General features: G+C 41.4%; 1 protein-coding gene across 1 annotated transcript in view; it reads right to left on the bottom strand.

Moving 5' to 3' along the window:
• RNF43 (ring finger protein 43) overlaps positions 1–23370 on the bottom strand; it is a 63481-nt gene that overhangs the window by 37368 nt on the left and 2743 nt on the right. The gene's annotated exons all lie outside the window — the stretch shown is intronic.

Below are 23370 nucleotides of genomic sequence, written 5' to 3'. Positions count from 1 at the left end.
GTCCAATTATTCCCACTCCTAGGGCTGCACCCAAGAGCTCCACTGACTCTGGAGTGCCCCCAAAATTCATCTGCCCAGTCCCGGCAGGGCTGTGCCACTGGCTGCCGTCCCCCGCTTCCACGATTTCCGGGCTCCGCTTCCCTGGTCCTTCAAAACCCCTTTCATACCCCAGGACTGGGGATGAACATCAAGTTGATTATAAAACAATTTCTTTTGTTGATAGAAAATTCTTTGCAGGGCGTGAACAGCAGGAGAAAGAAAGGACTCCTCTGAACTGCAAGCTGGCTGGAAACCCCCGGAGGGCAAGAATCCGATCCCTCGTCTTTGAGGAGCGCAGGCCTGTCTGTACAGGCTGCAGGAGCAGCCGGCCCAGGAGAGCTTTGTGTGTGCAACGCCGACAATAACACACACCAGCCCTTTCCTTGCCAGCGCAACGTGCGAGGTTCATTAACAGGCTGCAGGTTCTGCACCGTGCACGTAAAATGGCTTCGTTCCTCCCGTTTGCACCCCTGGACTGACCTCGTCTTCCTCACCCTGTTAACCCCCTTCCGCAGAGGCAAACCTCCTCCCCAGCATCTCCCAACCCACCTGCCCTGGGCAGCCTCCCCTGCCTCCCTCCCCACCCCCACGCGCCCTTCGCCAGCCGGATCATCCACCCCAAAACAAATCCTTCTCTCCCTCTGCTCAAAACCTACCCGTGCATCCTCCCAGAGCTGCTCAGGAGGAACAAATCCTCCGTCCACTGACCACGAAACCTGGTCGGGGCACCCACCTGCCTGTTAAATATCAATAACCCACCAAATCACTCTGCCACCCGCAGCAAGCACTGGATGCAGTGATTCTGCAGATGCCACGGAACAATCTGTGACTGTTTAAATCAACGCTTATAACAAGAAATCCTGAGGATCATAAAGTGCCCCCATTTTGCAAACTGGGCGGAACATGTTCCTTAGGAGCAAGTATTTTGTTAATCAGTGCTGAGCTCGAGAAGCCAAGCTTCACAGGCTTTGTGTTTCAGCCCTATGAAGAAGCACCATTCCTGTATTTTTCATAACAGCTGCTGTGATTCACAGACTTGGGTAGCCAGCCCTGCTCTCGATCAGCCCCATATTCTTTCCACGAGGACCAAAGTCATTCAAAGCAGGACTGTACATTTCAGTAAAATGACAAATACAGACAAAAAAACATCAACAATGCAGAAATCTTTAAGAACGGGTTTGAAATTCCCCCTGAAGATGTCTACATCATGAGTAATGGTAACACCATTAGCCCACCAGCATCTCTTGATGCAGCCATGCTGTCCTGAGCAGTCCAGTTACAGTCAGACCCATTCCAGCACCATGTGTGTCCCACATCCAGGAAAACCCACAGGTGTGCTGGTTGCCTCTAAACGTGTTTTCCTTCTCCCTCTACTCCAACCACACAGCTTCCCTGTCAGGTTTCACAGTCTCTCATGCAGTGCTACTAGCTAATATAATAAAATATATATAAAATATATAAACTAATAGCTGCATCCCAGCTGTTCTGCTGCTCACAATGTCCAGTACCAACCTCTGAGCAAGGAAAAAGCCCAGCCAATGGACCTGGGGAAGGAGCCGAAATCCCCTGCTTCTGCACCTCAGCCTTGTAACTAAATGGGTGCTGAAGGTCTGCAGTTCCCTTTACCCCCTCGTCACCTGTGGATTTCAGGTGGTAATGTGGTCTTCATCAAACCTGGCCAAGAATTACCACAGCTGCTCTCTGGTTGCTTCTGGTGGCAGCCCTCTCGGTTGGGGCTCTGCTCTTCCCAGTACCCTCCAGCCCACCAAGGCACTACAGATAGCTCTGGGGAGGTGGATTTTCCCACAGGCCAGTTACAGCCTTTTCTGCCATTCCCATCCTTTCTGCAAGGAACACTCTGTGCTCGTTCCAGCTCCCTGCCGCAGCCCCCGTGGTCCTCCGGCAAAGGATGCCCTATAAATTAGCGCAGCTCAGGCTACCCTGGGTCCTCCTAGAAAGCCAAGGTAGGGAGGGGACTGCGATGGCTGTCCCCCTCTCCCCATCACACCATGGCTGAAGAAACACTCCTGCTTGTTTCTTGCCCTCCTGGCTTCACTGTAAAGGCTGTCTGGTACCTCCACTGCCATCCCACACCAGCAGCCTTGACCCGCGGGCTGGTCCGCAGCCCGTCTGCCGCAGCTGGGCTTGCAGGAGGTGGAGGGGACTGGGCAGGGAATGGAAGGGCTGGGCGTAAGGGAAGGTCTGCCCAAGGAAGCTCAGCTAAAGTCTGATTAGGAACGTGACGGGAGCTGAGAAGAAAGAGTAGGGTGTGGAAAAATAGGGAGGAGAAAGATTGTTTTGGAGGAGAATAGGTCCAGAGCTCTGGGCAGTTTCATTAGAGGAATATTAAGTAAATGAGTCAGAGCTTGTGGTGCCTGAGGCTCGGGAAAGCTGCTGCTGGTGTGAAGGGATGGCAAGGGAAAATGAGGTTCGTGGCATGCTGTCTGCATATGAAATTCAACCATAACAAAACAAGAGGAAACATGTTGCCTGCCTAATACTTTTATTAACATTTGCAGAGATTAAGTACTGCAGACGTTCGATCGGTACCTTCATCTGTACCTGATTGAAGCTCTGCCTCTGCCTCGCTCTGGGCTAGCGACTTAAGTGAGCATTTTCCAATTCATCGCACTTTCAGAAGGCAATGCAGAGCGCTCGGCGCTCCCCTCTCAGGCAGCACCCACCACACCATGCTGCTCTTTTAGATTCCAAAAGTAATTTTGTATGTCAGGTTTTATCCATTTGTAGCTGGAATCTGGATATAAAATTTGTCTCCCACAGGTAAAAAATGGGATACTGCACTGATATCCACCATTCAAGAATGCTACGTGTATCAGTAAATGTGTATATATATGTATGTGTGTGTGTGTGTATCTATATAGATATATACATACAGATATATACATCTCTGTGTGTTTATGTATATAAATATCTATCTACCTATCTTGCAAACACAAAATCCAAGCCTCAAGTTAAGATGGGTAAAACAAAATGCCTACTTTTAAATTAGAATATTAATTTCATAAGCATCTGGGAAATTCAAGGTAAGGGAGTTAATCCAGAGGATGCTGTAATAATAGAGATACAGGAATAATACAGTAGACTGTACTAATATATAGTTAACTGTATGAAAGAATTGCAAAGATCTGTAGGCTGAAATTCCATGCCTGTATGGAAAAAGAAAGTATTAAAGCTACCAGCTGACCACCTATCTGCGGTGATGCCAGAGACCAGGAAAGGCTAAGGGAAGTTAGGAAGGTTAGAAAAGTGGAAAAGCACAGTATCAGTGGGTGACTTCAATCATCACCATACAGGCAGAGCAAATGTTGTATTGAGGTCTGACCAAAAGACAGCTTTAGATACCTTTATTGACTTCTTTACGGAGCAATTTGGAGAAACCTCCAAAGTAGATGCAATCCTGCATGTTACACAGGGGTTTTGGTTGAAGACAGATTATTTCTGTAATAGTGTAATAGTGAATATATAATTATATATTCAAATTCCCCTATTCTTAGGAAAGGAAAATAAAATTAAATAAACAAATAAAACAAAACCCTCAAACCATAAAAAATCCTAAGAATAAGGAAAGTAGTTAGAAAAACATTTTAGAAAGCAAATGAGAAGGTAACATGTTTCCAGGTGATACAGAAATTGTTTAGAGATCTCCTGCTAGAGGCTCACAGTAAACCTATGCCATCGAGCAAAGGACCCTACCTGGACCCCAAAAGCCCAACAGTGAACACTAAAGGAAAGGAGAATACCAGAAGGAAAAGGCAACCTTTGGAATGTGGAACTTGCATCCAAATTATGAGAGCAGAAAAGACTGTAATCCTGGCAAGTTAAGGAGACTGGTCAAAAGACAAAAACATGCTAGGGGCTTACATACAAACAATAAAGCTTTTTTCAACACATCAGAAGCAGGAAGCCTATTAGTGAGTTTCTGTGGCTAACAAATAACATAGGGAATGAAAGATGCACTCAAAAAATATTTGCAAAAAAAGCTAAATGAATAATTTGCATCATGGTTCACTACAGAGGAAGTCAGGAAGTTCCCATGCAGAGCATTTCAGCATGTTCATAAATTACTCGGGAAAGGGTAAATTAATGAGGTGACAAAATTTGCAGATGAAACAACATTTTTTTGAATTATCCAATCTCAAGCTGATTGTGAAGACTTGTGTGAAGCATCTCAGGCTACGCGGCGTAGGGTTTAATGAGCAACAGGATGCCAATAGCTCCCACCTCCTCCCACGCTCCTGGCCACATGTTCCCCACTGCTTACCCCGTCCTTGACTTCTCCATGAGCTCATTTAGCTTATGAAAACATCAGAAAATGAACCTAGCAAATAAAGTTGAGCATTTTCTGTAGTTTTAATGAGTTGGACAGGTTTGGGAAAGGGTCTTACAAGGACTGGGGCCACAGCAAGTGAGGCATGAGTTACGACCAGGAAAGTAGGGTAACGCAGTAACTAGGGAAAAAAGAGAGAAGAGCAAGTCCTCTTCCTTTCAGCAGCAAGGAGCCATAAGTTAGGATCAGCTGTATGTGTAACTGCAGCTCAAATGGCTATGTGATAAAATGACAGGTGAAATTCAGTATCTGAGTGCAAAGGGATGTGCCTGGGAAACAATCATTCTAATTGTAAGGACAAAACGATAGGCTTTAAAATAGCGAATTAAACTCAGAGAATATCCTGGAATTATTCTGGAACATTTTCTGAAAACTTCATACTATTTGTTTGTACTGTGTATTTTTTTTTTTCCTATATATATTTCCACACTATCCAAAAAATCAAATGAAGTTAGGAATGTACAGGAAAAGAGAACTGGGAAGTACTGTCTGAGGTACGCTTATAGCCGAACAGTCCATTCGGTAATGGTCACTCTGTCTCAAAAAGGAAAAATACAAAAAAGTACACCGGTAGCAAAAGTAGACAGGTAGCAACAAGGTGTGGAATGGCTTGTGTATAGGAAGTGTGTAGGATGCTCCACCTGGAAGAGGACAGTCTTGTAAAATTGTGAACATTGTAAAGAATACAAATATAGAATTAATTATTCACTATTGTTCATAATGCAAGGATGAAGGGGGCTCCTCAAACCACTGCCAATTAAAAGGTCTAAAGCAAACAAATATAATTCTTTTCACAGGCCCAGAGTTACATTCCCTGATGAAAGATGATGTGGAGGTGTAAAAGATCCAGAAAGCCATGTGGGCAAGATCCATCCTGGCTTACAGTCCAAGTGTCCTGTCTGTCATTTCCAGCCAGGGTGCCCCCAAAACCACCAACTGCTGGGATTTGGGAGGACATACCCACCTTGATCTTTTTCTCCTACTGGGCTTTTTCTCTTAACTTCAAGCATCTACCATGCATACCTATATATGCAGCTGATGTACTGCTGAGCTAGTTGCCACACCTCCCTTTAGAGACAAACCCCCAAACCACTTTGCCCTTACAATACATGGTTCATTTGCCCTATGATAGATGCCTATGCTGTGTTAGATCAGTATCAGATTCAACCCCAAGAAGTCGTAGTCCTTTCCAGTGACTTTCCACAAAAGAGGTAGAACTCATCTGCACAGAAGACAACCTTTTGGAGCGACCAAGTCTAACAGTATGGACTGGATTCCCTGAAGAAATAAGCATCATTGCAGATTGTATTTTTCACTTCTGGGTAAAGACACCTTTGACTTCATGTTCTCCAATAAAGATGAGAAAACTATGCTTTGAAGACCTGCAAAGCAAGTCAATCTTCTACACAAAAATCCTGACCCTAAAGAGATGATGACAAACCAAGCAGTTTATGAACGTAGGTACCCATGCTGCTCAGTGTGCTGATGGAAGAGGTTCAACACTAATACACTAATAAACATAGAAGAACCTACACAGATTTAAACTCTTGACTCAGGCTTTCATACTTCCTTTAAATCTGGCTCCAGGCTTTGATGTCAAATAATTAAACCAATCACGCAGTTTAGCAAGGCTGGGGTTATCATTGGTATCTCTGTGGGAGGCCTTAGAAGAGGTGCAGCACAGTCTCTTTCCTGCTGTCCTCAGACTGGTTTAGCTCATTCTTGTTAACCTCCCTTTTCAGCACATTTGCAAGTTTGCTGGACACCTTGGAAGAGTGAAGATCCAATACAATAATCTGTATTTGCTTGGCTCCAGACAGTATTATGCTTATATAAACATTGACCAAACACTGTCCAAGTAAGACTGAAACAGTATTACCAGGCAATAAGAAGAAAGAGAAAAGGCATTATCAACTTGACTTTTGTTCGGTTATCCGAATTTACAACCATGGTTTCTCATTTGATCCTGAACTTCCAGTTGATAACAGGCAAAAGTACACTGCATTCTTACGTTACTACAAGGTAGCCATCTCCTCGCTTCTTGATGAGATTGCATTGCGGTTATCTAGGCATTTTTTTATCAGGCAAGATCCCTACAGTGAGCTCTGAGGATGCAGAATATAGCTGAATACTTGCTTAGCTCATTTTAAGAAAGTGTATCATCTTTGGCTTCAAGAGACAAAGTTGTTTCCTAGTTTATTTAATGTAGAACTTCAATTATTGTGTTTTAGTCACAAATTCCTTTATAGTTTGAATCTTATATATACTCAAACTTATTTTGTTTTCTGTGTTGCTCTGCAGCAAGTCAGAACAGCAGCAAACACTGAGTTTATAACACCTGGATAGAATTTTCAGAGGGCTGAATGATTTCAGTGAAAGAACTTTGAAAACCTGAAAGAAACTTAATTCCCACCTCAGTGTTTGATGATGTCAAATTTCCAGGCATCTGGTAAGCATCTCCGTTTACACAGGTTGTGTCTTTGGGGAGTGAGTTCAGAGAAATTAGTGCTTTTTTTCCATTTGATGCTCTGAGGAGCTTTTAATGAATTACCTGAGATGATAATACGATTGAGAGCTCTATGCACTGGTGTTATGTGGGCTGTACACCAAGATCTTGTAATACATGAACAGAAGAGCACAGGAAATCGGTCACTAGAGAAGGCAATTACTGAAATTAAGGGGAAATACGCTGAGAGATGCTTATCTTGTTAAAACATGGTGGAAAACAAAGCAAAACAAAACAGTGAAACCAAGAGAAACCCAAGGATATCAGCTTACAGGTGTAGCCTGAGTGGAAATGACAGATATATTTTCCCTGTAAATATAGCTGAAAGACAGTTGAATTCTTGAAGTTACTCTGAACTCTGGCAAAACACAACTGAATATCAAAATTTAAAGATGAAAGAGAAATTACTTTGAAACTCAAAGTTCTCCCCCTCAGTCAGTGCTCATGGATGTCTTCTGTGCAGCAATCAGCACTGGACTCAACCAATTCAAACAAGCTACGTTTTTTTCCTACTAGATGACATTTTTGTTTTAAAAACTGTATGATATCTATATTGCAAGTCTTCATCATTGTAGCAATTACAGACAAAATGACACAGATTCCTTCAAAGCTGGGTGAACACATCACTCGGCTGGGCGTTGCATCAACTAAGCATAACAAAAAGAAAAACTTCTACAAAAACAACTGATAAACACGACATTTCAGTTAGTTCCTTACACCAGTATGTTTCATTTCTCAACTGAAGAGAGAAAAGGAAATTTGGTAGAGATGCACTTTCTTAATGAACAATTCAGGTATGTGTAACAGCCAGCCTTCAAACATTTATATGGACAAGACTCTACACACTTAAGTATCCACAGGTGAGGCATTAGGTGAAGAATAAATCAGAATGGCATTCAATATGCACATACATGGTTCTGTTTTCTTCACCCTACTCTAACCACTTAAGTTTAATCATTTAAATGAAACTGAAATGACAATTTAAGAACTACCTATTTAACTGGAAAAGTCAATCAAATGGAGACACTTACGATTACTTCTTTCTGGCAATCTTGCTGTAGAAAACACAAAGTCCATCACAAATAATGTCAAAAACAAGGCTTGCCACCAGCTCTGATGTCTTGGCCACATGGGAACAATGAACATTTTAGTACATCCAGATATAGTCACAGACAGCAATATAATACAAGAACGAAGAGCTCAGAAAATACTCAAAGGATGAGGAACTTGCACCGTTGAAAGCACCGACTCTGAAAACAACCAAAGGTCGATGAAAGGACAGTATCATGATGAAATAACAAATGAACATATGCTGGCAGTGTGATATCATGGTCAAAAGGTCAAATGTGATCCTCTGAGTACACTTTAGACCGAGGAGATTGCAGATCACAGGAATTGCCATACTGGATCAAAGGAAATCCTTAACTTACGCCCAAACTATGGACTGGTTTGCATGGCCAAGAGGCAGCCAGACTGTCACTAACCTCTTCAGACAGTATGATCTCTCCACCAGGACACAAACAAGATACAATTCAACATAAAATATTCGTAAATCTCCTTCAAATCTGTGCTAACTTAAATTCATTCCCCCAAAAAATCCAAAAGGTCTTAAGTGTCAACGGCTTTCACCTGGGTTCTACAGGACTCTTCTAGTCCTACATAAACTTTAGAGAAGCACAGCAATATTAACAAAACATCTACAGTTCTTCAGCCCACCTACTTAAACCCATGTTCATACAGATGCTTAACCAGAGTTTATAAGCTATTAAAAATCTCTCAAAGTTCTTAACATGGTCAACAGAATTAAATAAACATAAGGAAGTTTGCCTTCATGGAAACATCAGGCTTCTCAATACGAGCATTCATCTTGTTTACTCAAAGCAGTATGTCCACCCATAAATACTGCCAGTCTCATTTCACCTTTTTTTCCCTCACTTTGTAAGTCATGGCACAAAGTTCAGATTACTGCTGTGGAAGAAGAAAAGTTTACCATCATTAAGCAGTCTTCTTTGAGATGCACATTGTCAGTATGTTTATATTCAGAACGGTAAGCATGGATATACTCTTCATTGTGGGCCTACAACTCATCTCAACCACAAGACTGAAGTGAAGAGAGCAGTTAATGTGGATTTATACTATACATCTCAAAACAGCCCAATTACTACCATGTTATCTTCTTTTCTTCTTCAAATGACAATCCACATACATATTCAGAAAGTGAGTAACTCCAAGCAGTAACTCCCTCTCTGTCTCTCCCCACAAGTAAGTGGGGAGGGGCGTCTCAAGCATTTGAGAGTAGTCTGCAAACCACAATCTGCCTAATTTGGCATCATTCCTGGAAGCATCTGTAATGGTATAGAGTTTAATGGAACTCCACATGCCAGCTCTGCAGATGTCAAGAATGGAGACATCCTCTGGAGAGACTATTGTACAACTTGACCTTTGATGGAATTTACTGATGGCCAGAGGCACGAACACTTAGGCAGTATCATAACATCTCCTGATACAATATGTTATGCAATTACCAGTATCACTGCACCTCTTTTATCTCCCAGTTCATGATACAAATGAACAGAGGCCACCTGACGGGTTTGGTTCTGTGCAGACAGGAAGGAGATGGTCTGCTTGACATCAAATGTCTGAGGAGGCATACCACTTTGTCCATGAAGGTCTGGGGTTCACTGGGGGGAAAAGAAGAGCTATTTTCTGGCTCCAGTGAAACTTAGATATGACCTCAGGAAAGCATATAAGAAACCTTATCTGGGAAGGTGGAATAAAGATACTGGATGTTAAGACATTTAGCAGTGGGCCTTTCTTGCCCTCTGGCAGAACTTCTTGCTACCAGGAAAGTCACATTTAAGAACATGGTTAGCATAATAAACAAGCTGCCACAGGCTCATGTTATCGTGCTGTCTGGATGGTGAGACCCTGCTTAAGATCCCATGCTGGGATAGAGGTCAACACTCTTTTACCAAAGCTCCATACAGAACTTTAGGTCCAGGGGGTCAAAGAAAATTGTAAATCCCTCAGATGGACAGAAATAGTTGCTCAGGTATCTGCACTGATGTAATCTATACATTACTACTCATTAGTCCTAGTGAGCAGTCCAGAATCACTGAAACACAGGTCTATGTAGGGATGAGAGGTCTAAGAGGGGCTGCTTCTAATAACAACCATTATCTAGCATCAAAATCTAGAGGCAGGAGTTCAAAGAAGGGACTGGAGCAAATGTCCTGACTTCCGTGTGAGTCAGTCTAGGAGGACAGGCAAACTTCCCTGGTAACTCTGGCTTAGCGTTTCCTCAGCCTGTCCCAGCCAAACCGAAGTCTGTTGGATCACCACTAATGCATCTTGCCTTATCTTGCAGTAGGCTTTCAGGGGAAAAAGGATTAGACAGGTATCAATTAATCCTTCAGACTACAGAATCAAGAATGTGTTTACCAGAAATCCAAGAAACAGTCTGGCCTATAGGCAATGGAGCCAGGTACTTGTTGGCACCTGAGGAAAAGAAGTCAATTTTGCAAAACCCCTAGCTTCTGCAAACCGTCTCTTCAGATGTTATCCCACATTCCTCATTTGTAGCCTGTCAGATAAAACAGCTTTCTACCACTGATATATTCAGCATTGCCAGTGCTGGGTTCCCACCAGGCACACTGGATTCCCTGGCTCCATAGCTGCAGACAGAAAGGACGGGACCTCAGAATATCTTGTTTGACACTACCTGAACATGAAAACCTTAAAATGCAAATGATATGGTTGGCAAGGTTTTGAAACTATTTTTGGCTTAACACATCAACTGTTCTTTTTGGTGACCAAATACCTGATGTACACAGGTTACCATGATTCACTCTCTAGGCAAAGAGAGAGGTATATATGCCAACAGACCTGTAAAAAAAAATATTCTCTAATATGGAGAAAGGCTCATTTCAGCCACCGGAATATCAGACTGTTATTGAGATACAGTTATTATGAAGAGAAGCTAACTCCCAAGAGCAGGTACTCTACCCAAACATGCTGGTAGGTATCAAAGGTGCAGGCTCTGTTGCCTGCAATATACAAAACGCACTGGGAACATGAGGAGGGATGACTATATCCAGTGCTAGTAAGCAGCCTCCTGCCACAATGGTCTGTCGTGGCAGGACCTTGACGGAGGTCCTGGAAAAGGTCAGGAAGCTGCAAAATTGAACAGTATACATCTCATTCTTACTCCCTAGCACTGACTGGGTGCTGTGGCATTGGCCCCAGCTGGGTTCCTAGCCTGTACCCAAAAATGGGAGAAGAGGGAGGACAGAAATGGCAGAAACAGGTGGAAGGAGTAAGATCCCTTGGTTATGTCCTGAGATCTAGTGCATAGGAGCAGGATGTTGCAAGGTTTAGATATACAGAACTGATAATGGTTTTGTCACAGGTTCCAAAATTCAGCATTGGCTAATGTTGTTGGAGAGGAATGATACTTCTAATGAATGCACCTGATATTGGGGTCTTTCTGCCAGTGCCAAAGATAGGATTCCTAAAGAACATAAGCAGCACACGAGTTCTTCCGCGAGTTAAAGACATGGTGCATCCTACTAGTCTGCACCCTTGAAGTCTACACCCTTGAAGAAAGTCTTCCATAAAGACAGTTACCTCTTTAGGAAGACTTGACTTCTAAAGGCACGCTGGATGTACCAAGTCAGGAGTCACAGAAGACACACCCCTGTTGCCTACAGGACAATTCTTGCTATTCCTGAAGGCTATTTAGAGTTGGGACAACATCATTTCAATATTAGGGGAAATATACTCAATTGAGCACTTAATCTAATCACAGATGGAGCCCATGCAGTGAGTAAATATAGTTCAATAAAATAATTCAATAAATATTACTTAGCCACCCTGCTAGAATTTGGTTGCACAAACTCTGAACTTTGCCAAAACTGGAATATCCAAGCTGGGGTAGCATGATTCAGAAGGATAAGGGCTGTCCATTCTGCACTGAAAAAATGCCGAATACTCAAAAAAAAAATTAAGAGGGTGTTTGGTTTTTTTAAACAAGATCCTGAGAAATCTTAAAGTCATCTTGGTACGCCTGTCAGACAGGAAGATAGGCTTTGTTCCAAAGGGGCACAACAAATTTATGTGGGATGACCATTATGAACAGGCCAAATGTAGCTCTGAAGCTATTAAAGATGAGAATTAGTAGTGAAGGTTTATGGCCAAGAACTTCCACATCTCATCCTATGTTCATGAGATACAGCCAGCCTGGCCCTACCACACATGGGACTGTCTGCCTCTGCTGCCACTGGGGTTGAAGTTACTGTGCTATTTCTCAAGAAATACCAGTTTCCTCCTCCACTGCTTATGCATTTCAGGCTGTAAGTGTGCAGAGCATGGTTGGATACAAAGATGGACAAGTAAGAGTCAGAATGCACAGGATCATTTTAGCCATTCGGAGGAGCAGGTGTTGCTCTGAAAAATAAGAACTTATAGCACATTTGTGTTGATATTTCGTTAGGTGAGTACTATTGCATTAAAGAACAGACAAAGGCAGGGAGCATACATGACTAAATTACAATGGTTATTATCCCATCAATAGAGCACAGTTGATGGGATCATGCAGATTGAGGGCGATGAGGGATAAAAATGGTACATCCAGGAAGACAGGAAGGCCAAAGTGTCAAGGGCATCAAACGCTGGTTAACAGCACCAGTTGAGAGCTACCTGTTGAAGAGATTTGCGATAATGGATCCCAAGAAACTGTACAGTGCTTTCTAAGTGAATGAAAAGCTGATCTCAAAGTCAGTAATGGATGATGAAGGATATACTTATCACAGTTCTTCCACAGAGACTTGCCCAAACAGAGCAAAGGTGCAATGGAAGGGCTGGTGCTGAAGATGGTGGACCTAATGGCTGAAAAAGTGTTCTGTAGAAGATGAGAATAAAAGAACAGCAGGGTGGATTCAGACCAAAGGTCCATCTAGCCCATGATCTTTGCTTTGACAGTTGCCAACAATGGATTTCTGAAGGAGAAGTAAGAACAGGACAAGCATATAGGACTTCTCCCCAAGACACTCTCCAAGCCTCCAACAAGCTGCAATTTTATAGACTTCCTGAGGCAAAACTGGGACTGGTTATTTAATAGCCATTGATGGAGTCTTCTCCCATTCATTAGTTCCAGTGTTCTTAGAACCTCTGTAAACTCTTAGCATCCATAGCAGTTCCTGCAGCAAGGAACTGTACTGGTTAAGTGCACAGTGCATGAAGAGCACTTCCTTCTGAACCCAGCTCCTAGTAGCTTCACGTGATGCCCCATTATTTTCACACTGAAAGAGATTAACAGTCAATCCCTACTGATAACTCTGTAGATCTTTTTCATATTACCCTTTGGCTGCCTCTTTTCCAGCCAGAAGAGTATTAGTCCAGTTAGTTGTTCTTTGTATGAAACACACCTTATACTTTTTCTTATCCTCGTGTTCATCTCCAAGCCTCTTCCAGTACCACTACATCTTTTTTAGAGGTGTGGGGAGCAGAACTTCACACGGTATTCAACATGTGGATGTATCCTGGATTTCTACAGGAGCTTAAAGATACTCTCTGTTTTATTCTCTCTTTTTGTCATTCCTAATGTTCTCTTTGTCTTCGTGACAACCACCAAGTACTAAGCTGACACTTGCATGGAACAATCTATTATAAGCACAAGATACAGTTTCTAAATGTTAATGGACAAATCAGAGCCCATCACTTAACGTAAAGAAATGACTGATTTTCCAATGCATCTCCTTACAGTATTTAGTCTCATAAGGTTCTTCTGCAATGCTTCGTAGCTGATCCTTGTCTTCATTACTTCAAATTAGTTAATGTATTGGAAAGCTGTAAAACATTACCAAGCACCCAGTTTCCATGTGCTTATTAAACATAGAGGACATCATGGCTACCACCACACACACTGCCTGCAGAACTACAGTCATCAGCTTCTCCCACTGTGAAAATCTCCCAGTTATTCCTAGCATCTGCTTCTTATCTTCCAATAATTGCTTATCCAGGAGCCTCCTTCTTATTCCATGTCTTAGTTTCCCTAAAAGTGTTTGCTGAGGGACTTAGGCATTTTGAAAATTGAGCTGGACCTACCCAGCTGATACATCTGTTGACTCCTTCACATCCACTTATTACACTCTACATTATAGTTTCTACCAATTTACTCCATACAGATTTTACAGCATACTGGTCTGGGCTTTTGTGGATGACTCGGAGCCCAGAGAAAAACTGGTATCGCATCAGCCACTTTCCAGGGATTTTAAACAAGAGTTCATATACATAGTTAATAGTTCAACAATTTCATCCTCCACAACTCTTGGGTGAATACCATCTGATCCCAGCAACTGATAACGTTAATTTTGTCTATCTACATCATCATCTCATCTACAGATATTTCAGCTTGAGACAGATGAAAGCACAACAAGAATTGCATTCATTTTTCTGCTATGAGTTTAGCTGCCCTAAGTGCATCTTTTAGACTTCAATTTTTTATAGTCCCTACAGATTGTCAGGCAAGCTTTCTGCTTCTGATGTAACTGAAAAGAATCTATTATTAGGTTTTTTATAATTTTCAAGTTATTTCTCTTTTCGTCTTTTCACTATGTTTTTACATATTTTTAGCTTGTTCCTCTTTTCTCTCATTTTACCAATTTTTTTGCTTTTTCAGGATGCTTTCATATACTTTCTTACCCTTATGTTTAGGTATGCTAATATCCTTTTATAATTTTTCAAGTATTTCTTTGCTCTTAATTGCTACTGTAGTCACCTTAAATACCTTCATGCCAACTGCAAGGATATAACTCCTATTTGTCCTCTCAGCTTCTTTATAACAACCTTATTCAGTTTCACGTAACTCCCCTTTCTGAATTAAAACACAACTATGGTTGACTTTTTGGCCTCTCTCTCAACATCTCTGCAGGAACAAAATACATTATTGTCACCGTTACAGAGCAGGTTTTCAAAAGCACGATTTTGAAGGAGGTCCTGGAAAAGGCCAAGGCCAGCACTGCCTCTCCCCCTCTTGGTTACCTGACCAGCAGCTCCCTGAAGTGTAATGGATGTAGTTGAAGCTCCCCATAACCGCCGCGTTTCCTGCCTCTTGATCTCCCTCAACTCATAGAAGTTACCGGCCGCTTGAAGGCTCTGCAATGTCGTGTGGAGCCAAGATGTTCCACTCAGGTGTCGTCAGCAATAGAAAGCTACGGCTGGTTTTCTCGGGGAAGGCTCAGCAGGGACCTGTCCCACAGGCATTCTCCAGTCTTTGTTTTACGAAGAAAGCAACCATAAAAGAGGCAGTCAGTGAAGGAGCATGAAGACATGGATTGGCACCAACTCAGGCCACAGCTAGGTGCAACTGTCAGAAATGGCATGCGGTGATTTCTCAACCAAGAACCCACAAAAACTATTTTGATGATACTTTTAACATAGGGCTTGTAGGAGCTGCATGCTGTACAAGTACATGGGGTTTGTCCGTCACTTAAATCAGGTAACTGCACCTCTCATGGAGGTATGTACTTTGTACAAAGTTTACAAACGAGAGCTTTTGGTACAGCCATCTTCCTCTTGAGAGAAGAAACGGAGGTCAGAGGTACTCTGAAGGAGATAATGGAAGGACCAGATGATCACAGAGAAGAACAGAGGAGAGCAAAGTGTTGGAGGCAAATGATGCCAGGCAACGGCCTAAACCATTTTGTGCACTGGTAGTGATCAAGAAGACCACATACAGAAAAATAACAAGAATAAACATTGTTCTGAGGAAAAAGGAAGACAAAAATGATAAAAGATAAAAGAAACTTCAGAGAGTAGATGAGTAAAAAAAAATAGCAGAGTTGAACTGTATGACCTGGGGCGTCTTACGCTTATATGAATGAGATCAGATGAAATAGAGGGTAACGGGCAGGACACAGATATTTTTGTGTCCCTAGGAAAATGTTTGGACAGAAGTCTCTGGCGTTGACATTTAGGGATACATGTGCACCCACAGCATGGCTGCAAATGAGGACTACCGTTCAAATAAGACATTTACGGAACAAAGGGATAACTGAGGTGCAGCATGACAAGTGGAAGAGGGGGAACTCTTTCTTATCTCTTCAGGATCTTTGTGAGGTTCCACTTATTTTGGCATAAAACTGTCTTAGTAAATAGAAGTTATTAAGACAATTTTGCAAGTAATATGATTTAAGACTGAAGCAATAACACATATACATAAGTCAGGTCTCTTACTACTTTAAAACATAGTCAGTAATAGGGTTTCTCAAGTTGTATTTCTACGCCGGATGGTGGTCTAAAGAGACTAACTTGCTAAGCATTAATCTCTGATGCAAATTGACATCCAGGAAGTTACAGGAATTGCTGCAATGCACTCTTCGTTATTTGACTTTCACATCTTACAGATGTTCCCTATATTTAAACAATCTGAAAGCAACATTGTTGTGCAGGATCCTGCACAAAATTCAACTAACGAAAGAACCAACATTCTCCATCCACTACCTAGATCTCCTCAAGTTGTCTCTTCAGCTCTACCATGTGGCAATCGCCCCAAAATCCTTTTTCAGACAGTGCCTTCGCTGCACCTGCTCTGCTCTGTTATTAGGCTTTTTGGCCTTTGTAGGGAAAACTGCTTCACGTCTGTAATAGGACTGGAGTGCATTTTTCATATCTGGATCCAATTCAATCCCAATGTCTTTCTCTCTGAGATTCTGCAGTGTATGTATCCCTTCTACAGTGATGCACCGGCGGTCTTGAGCAAATCCACCTAGCTGAACAAAGACGCCATGGAACCACAGCTGCTGAAGTGCTTTAGAAGTAGGAAGTCTGAATTCTATTCTTCCATGTAATTTTGAGCTAGAATTCACATACCTTTTGACAAAACAATAGCAAATTTAATCCCCAAACTTCTTTACTGACATTTGAAATTAACGTGTCATAACTGAACTTGGTAAAAACCTTATAATTTGTTTCATAAAGTTTATAGCAGAGGAATTAATTCAGCCATCTAGTCAGAATTTCTGTATAGGATAATCCATTACATTTCTGCCACTATCCTGATACTGAGCACAGTAATACACATTAGATTAACCTATTTGATCAGTGGAGACCAAATTACTGAGATGGAGAACAAAAGAGAGATCAAAGGGCTACTAATGCCCTTAACTAGCCCCTTTAGGGTTAGGGAAGTGACGAGATGAGAATACATCCATTGATCTAGGCAGACGATTCATGTCTCAAGCTGCAGAGGAAGAAGATACACACCCAAAATTTCAGATAATTTGAACAGGGTGGCTGCAGGGGGGAAGAGAGTCTTCCACTTAAATCTGGTGATATGTTCCATCTTGTGCATGGGAGTAATCCACACAACCTAAGCATATTCGAAACAATATTCTCTCTCCTACCTTTGAACACGGACCTGTATGTTTTAGCTCCTTGTTTCGAGGTAAGGCCAATCCCTGATGCTCCTAAAAAAAGGTGAAAAGGTCCCAAGAGAACTCTTGGCCAACTCCCGCCTGACCCATGCTGGCAGCAAGCCCAAAGCTCCGAAGCATGAGATGTGATTAGGATTCCTTAATGCAGACTGAAAGTGTTATGGGCAAATGAAAGGCAGTACAACATTTCCTGTTCTTTACAGCCGGCAAAATAAGGGAAAAATAAACAGATTAAAAAAAAACAAACTAAAAATTACAGAACTCAAAGACAGAAGAGACCACCATGACCATCCACGCCACTTATGCCTACTTTATACCCTGTCCTCCTGTCTATATCTAATCTCAAAACCTAGAATGGAGAGAAGCCCAAAAGGGTGATAAAATATGAATGTGCATTGCTCGAGTGTGATACATACCCCTGTACTGAGGTTCGGCTTACAACTCTGCTTTGTTCATAAACCAAAATTTCATATATTTGACTCTTCGCAACCCCTGCAACACAGATTTTTATGATGCTGAAGATAGACAGACCTGAAGATCAAACTACACCGCTCATTTTCCATTGCACTTATGTGTTACTTTTTTTCCTTCTAGGTTAAAACTCGCTTGTTTTCAGATTAAATAAGACTTTTGGGGAAAGTCCACAGAAAGCTTTTAGGCATGTTTGAGAGCTCTATGCATGGAAAAATACGGAGATATAATACATAAAAATGCATGTCAATTTTTGTCCAAATTAAAGTCAATAGAGTTCTCTTTGATCATACAAAAATTGTGACGTTTGTATTACTTTGACAATTCTGAAAGTTTTCATTTAAAAATAATGAATTCACATGCAATCCTGAATAGCCTTCCATAATCTATATGAAATGCCTACCAAACCTTTAGTTTTATGGAAGCACAGAACAAAAAGTAATTTCTCTAATGGTTCAGAGCCATTTCACCCACAAATCCAGCCCAGCTACAGCCAACAGGAATGACTGAGGCCCATTTCCCTTCTTCTGTAATCTCAGCCCTCTGCCAGCTTATCTTTGGGAAATGTCCACTTGCTCCTTGGATATATTCCAGGACGGGTGTATGTGGCCAGAATTCCTCTGTTGACTGTCACTCACTCCAGCCCTGTTGATTTAGCCTTCTGACCATGTATCTTTGCTCTGCTGCAGTTGGGTTTGTTTCTCCTATTAATGCCTGCCCCATGTAATTACTTGGGCCTCCAGATCCATGACCTTTTTAGGACTGAAAATCTTCAATTCAGGATGGGTCTACACCTACCTGTGTCATAAATAATTCTACTGGGACAATGACCAGCACTGGATGGTGCACTGGGGAGCTGGAAGATTTAGGTTTAAAGTCCTTCAAACTCCTTCTTCAACAGAGAACAGCTTCCCGCCCCATGTTATCCGGATCAGGAAAGAAGACACACCATGCAAAGCTCCAACTCAGCCTTGCATATGCTCAAGAGAGGGATGGAAGTTCAGAAACAGCCTCTAAGCTCAGCTTTTCCTAGCAGCTAACTCTAGCTGAGACTCCCTACTCTGCTTCTGGATTTTAATGGCTCACCTATCAGCTACACTTAAATCCTATACTAATACAATACCACACTAATCTACACTGCAGGTTATACTATATACTATGCCAATCCTATACTAATACTGTCTGTCCAATTTTTAAAAGCTCTGTTTGGCCCAAGTTGTTTCTTCAACACTACCGACGTATTTGTATTGGATTACAGCTGCCTTTTTGATTCAATGCTTTGTATGTTTTCCCAAGACTGCTTTTACTTTCCTGAGTAGTATCTATGTCACATCTAAAGATATTTTTTTAAGCTGTAAGAGCCATTTGTCCCACTGTCTCACTTTAGTGCAATTTCCCGTTCTAAAGGTTAGCGTCAGAATTCCACTTTTTGGTACTTAGGCAACGAATTTTATTATGCTGCAGTCAGTACAAGTGGCTCAATTATTGCTAGCTTTTGAGTCAGTTCTTGCACATTACTTAACACTAAGTCAAGAATATCTTTCTGTGTACTCTAGTATTAGCTGTTCCAAGAGGCAGAAATTGCTTCTTTGAACTTACTCTTATTGTGCTATCTGACCAGTTTATTCACAGGTAATTTAAGTCTCCATTATCATTTGGTTGGACTTTCCCACTTCTTTGATCTCTGTCAACATTATGCACTCAACATCCTTTTGTTGATCCAGGAGCTAGTAGTATAGGAGACTACTAATACATTTACTTTCTTATGGGTTGGGAGCGTAACCCTCTATAAGCAGGTAAGTAGGTGATTATCCACTCCCCAATAGCATTCTGCATTGTAACATTGGAAACACTCTCCATTTCCAGGATGATCATGTTGGGTTCATTGTAGCAATTTCAAGGGTTAATTATCATTGCTGTTATGAAGATGCACCACACTTCTTTTCTGAATATATCTATGTGTGATTTTCAGCTTCTGAATTGTACACAACACCTTAAAAATCAAGATTCAGGATCCTCCTCTAATTCTCACTCATTCCACCTTAAATAGAAGATTGACTTTAAAAATAATGTTTTTAAAATACTTTATTTCTTTGCAGGGAGAGGAAAGAGGATAATCCTTGCTTTTGGGTTTCAGAGCCTTTAGGGAGCTTGTTCTGTGTTCTCAAGGTTTTTTCCTGCAGTCATAAGTTAAAACAAGGTGCTCAGTGGGTAAATGGAAGTTGACTTTCTCCTACAATCACCTATGTAACTGCTAAGATTATACAGAAATGAAACAAAATATTGTGAGACTTGCGATAAAACAATGCATGTTGGGAAAACTTTTGCCTGCTAAATAAGAAGACTGTTCCACTGTTCTACATATCTACATGTTTCTTCTACATGTAGGCATGTAAGGTGAGCAGTGACTGATGATTGCTTTGCCTTCTCTATAGCAAATACAGTAGTTTGAGTTTATCTATCTCTCTTTAAATATCATTGTTTGGGACTTTTCCCAAACTTTTAACATTATTTCCAAAATACTAGCCCCAGAACTAGAGACTGTAACTAACTAACACAGTATCATCCTTTCCCTTGTATACAAGATTGGAGTTACATACACTCAAATAAAAAGATACTAATGCTCAGTTTTAATTATGTATGCTTGTATGCACACTTTAAGTGCTGAACTATTTCTCAGATAAAAAGTTTCTTCTTCCACAATTAGGCTTGCATGTGAATTCTGTTGTAATTCAGTTTGGAAAAATCTTAAAACTCTTTCTCCCAAGTCTCTACAGTGGCGGTCTCCTTTTCTTTCCAAGACATTCCTTATTTTCCTGCCTATCTTCAAACCAACATCATCAACTCTCTCCAGTATCAAGTGGAGACTGAGGTATGGGCAAGAAGGAAAGCAGGATTTATTCCTCAAAAATCAGGTAACAGAACAGCAAAAATATTAAAAACGGAGGCTGTAAAAATCGCATTAGCAATCATATTAAAGGGAGTTGGTCTGCAAACAGCTATAGGAACTGCACTTCAGAGGACACGTTGAATCCTTAGCTGCTCGTGGATCGCCCATTACGAGTAAGATCCAAATACGTTCTTTCCAACCTACTTGTCTAAAAGGTTTGGTTCTTCCATCTTTAATACAGGGCCATTGTCTGACTTCCCTGGGACTTTTTCAGAAGAACTCCAGGCTACTGCAGTAAGCTCAACAGAGATCTAAACTTCCAGCCATTTGGAAACTGCAAACTAGTTCACAACATGACTTCTCCTGTGTTAAGCAATAGTTAATGCTTAGAGCATGTGCCATCCGAACAAGCTTGAGCTCTGAACAAGCTTGAAGACGATTTCTGTAAGAAGTCTAAGGTGTTGGTTTTTTGACCTATAAAGTCTTAAGTGGCTCTGCCTACTTGAGAAATTCCTCTCCTTTTGCATCATACTGCACCGTGCGGAGTGCCAGAGGTAACACTGCCTGGGTTAAACTGAAAGTGGCGGACGGCAGGCAGGTCCCGGGCAGCTTCCTGGCATCTACCCACCCACCCACCACTGTTCAGTGACCTGCAAAACCGAAAATCCAGAGATTTCCCAGAAGAACTGGTCACAGGGGCAAGGGGTGTGAGGAGGAATTCGACATTGGGGTTATTTTATTATAGGTAAAGAAGATATTTTTAAAGTTAGCTTCTAAGAATGTAACACACTGTGGTCCTAGAGAGTGTGGCAGGGAGAAAAGAAATCAAGAAAATTTTCTGGTAAAAGTACAGTTGGTGAGGCTCCATCACTTACAAGCAGGATTTTCTATATTAAATTAAGAATGTATTTCTAAAAATATATTGACCAGAACACTATGAAGATAATTATAAGTTAAAGAGAACTTTACTTGAATGTAGGGCTAACTCTGCACCACTTATCCTTAAGCAATCTTATTATACCACTGAACTAAGAGAGCATTGCTTTGAAAACAGGACCGGGCCATCCACTCCTCTCTTCCAAGCTAAGCTCTGCAGTCTGTGTTCTCCTGCAATGGGCATGAGGGTTGACTGCATCTTACAGGGTCTGACATAACCAAGAAGACCTATTCAAAAAAATGGTGTAAAAACTAGACTTCTTAGCTCATTAACTGTAAAGATAATCATGTTATGTACCTGAATTACATATAAAGAACCAATTGTGCAGGTATGTGTGAACAGGCTTAAGTTTATTTAAATAAGAGTTCCAATGACATCCAAGTTAAGCACGTGACCTAATGTTTTTGCAAGATTGGGATGTTGACATGTAAAATGAGATGTCCTCATAAAGCCTGATTCAGGTGTATTTAATATCCAACTATCTAAATGCAAACTAAAAACAGTTCTTCCCATTCATTTCTTACTTATTTTATACCTTAACAGTTACGGCTCCATTTCCCATTTTGTCTTTCCAGAGGCAGGAACCCACTGCAGGATCAGGACCCAAACAATTTTAAATGGCATTTTATATTCTGAGTTTCGATACGTAGTGGCAGAATTAGAAACTACACCGTAAGATACACACGAGAGGTCACAGGTACACTTGACTAAGCTTTCCCAGAGCACAGCGCCTGGCACAGGGCAAACATCCTGCTGCAGAAGGCACAGCCTGACCCCCCGATCCCAACACTGCCATCTGAAACCAGACCTGGATGATGTTCCGCACTGGATTCAGTAGGATACAGAACAGGAATGATCCCCTGCACACACATAGTGGCAGAATCAAGGCCTAAAAACATATACAGTGCAGGTCAGTATCTGTGTACACAATAGATTAGATTAGTGTTTCCCCAACCTCTCCATACTGAGGATGATTTTTAAAGGATAAAGTCCATTTGTAAATCTGACACTATTTACGGCTGACTACTCAAAACGCCTCATTTGTGCTGCTGTGATGGCAGGCAGTACAAAAATCCCACCTTGTATCACCGCATTTGGTTAAAAATGTCCACACATCACACAGTAGAGATTATCATCTTCTCATTTCGAAAAGGCCCCACACTCTACACTTTGTGCTCAGTTGCAACACCACTGTAGTTTTTGTAAGGAATAAATATTGACTTTCCTGGACATTGCCTCACGACAGAACAGGACCTTGAGTACATCTGACTAAGATTTTTTTAGCCTGGTAATATAATTTTACAGCACAGCTTTCGTTCTGAGTGGTTCAAAAGGCGTGGAAAAACAGGCTTTATAAATGTCACAAATTGCCCATTTTCATTTTCAGACAGGTGACCATGTTCTAAAGCTGGCTCAACTGTATTTCTTTTCTTACAAGACCATACAAAATTTATTACTTTAATTTAAATTTCCAAGCTACAAGTTTAATTAAGATTACAACATACCACATTTGGAAAGTCAAGACTGGAAAAAGCCATGCAAAAATTAAGATTTAATATTAACGCAGGCTGTTTTGTTATTTTTTGTTTTCAAGAATAAAGCACACGACTGCCAAGCAAATTACCAACAGAAACGAGAGAGTACACACCAGGTCTCAAGAAACTGTGCTCAAAACTTAGCATATGCAGGAGATCGGTCTGTTCACCAAATAGCTCAGTTCTGTTTCTGAGCAGCATCTGCACCTCA

This window comes from Haliaeetus albicilla, chromosome 9, assembly GCF_947461875.1.
Source record: "Haliaeetus albicilla chromosome 9, bHalAlb1.1, whole genome shotgun sequence".
In the NCBI taxonomy this organism is placed as follows: domain Eukaryota; kingdom Metazoa; phylum Chordata; class Aves; order Accipitriformes; family Accipitridae; genus Haliaeetus; species Haliaeetus albicilla.
This window is presented reverse-complemented; position numbering and strand designations above follow the sequence as displayed.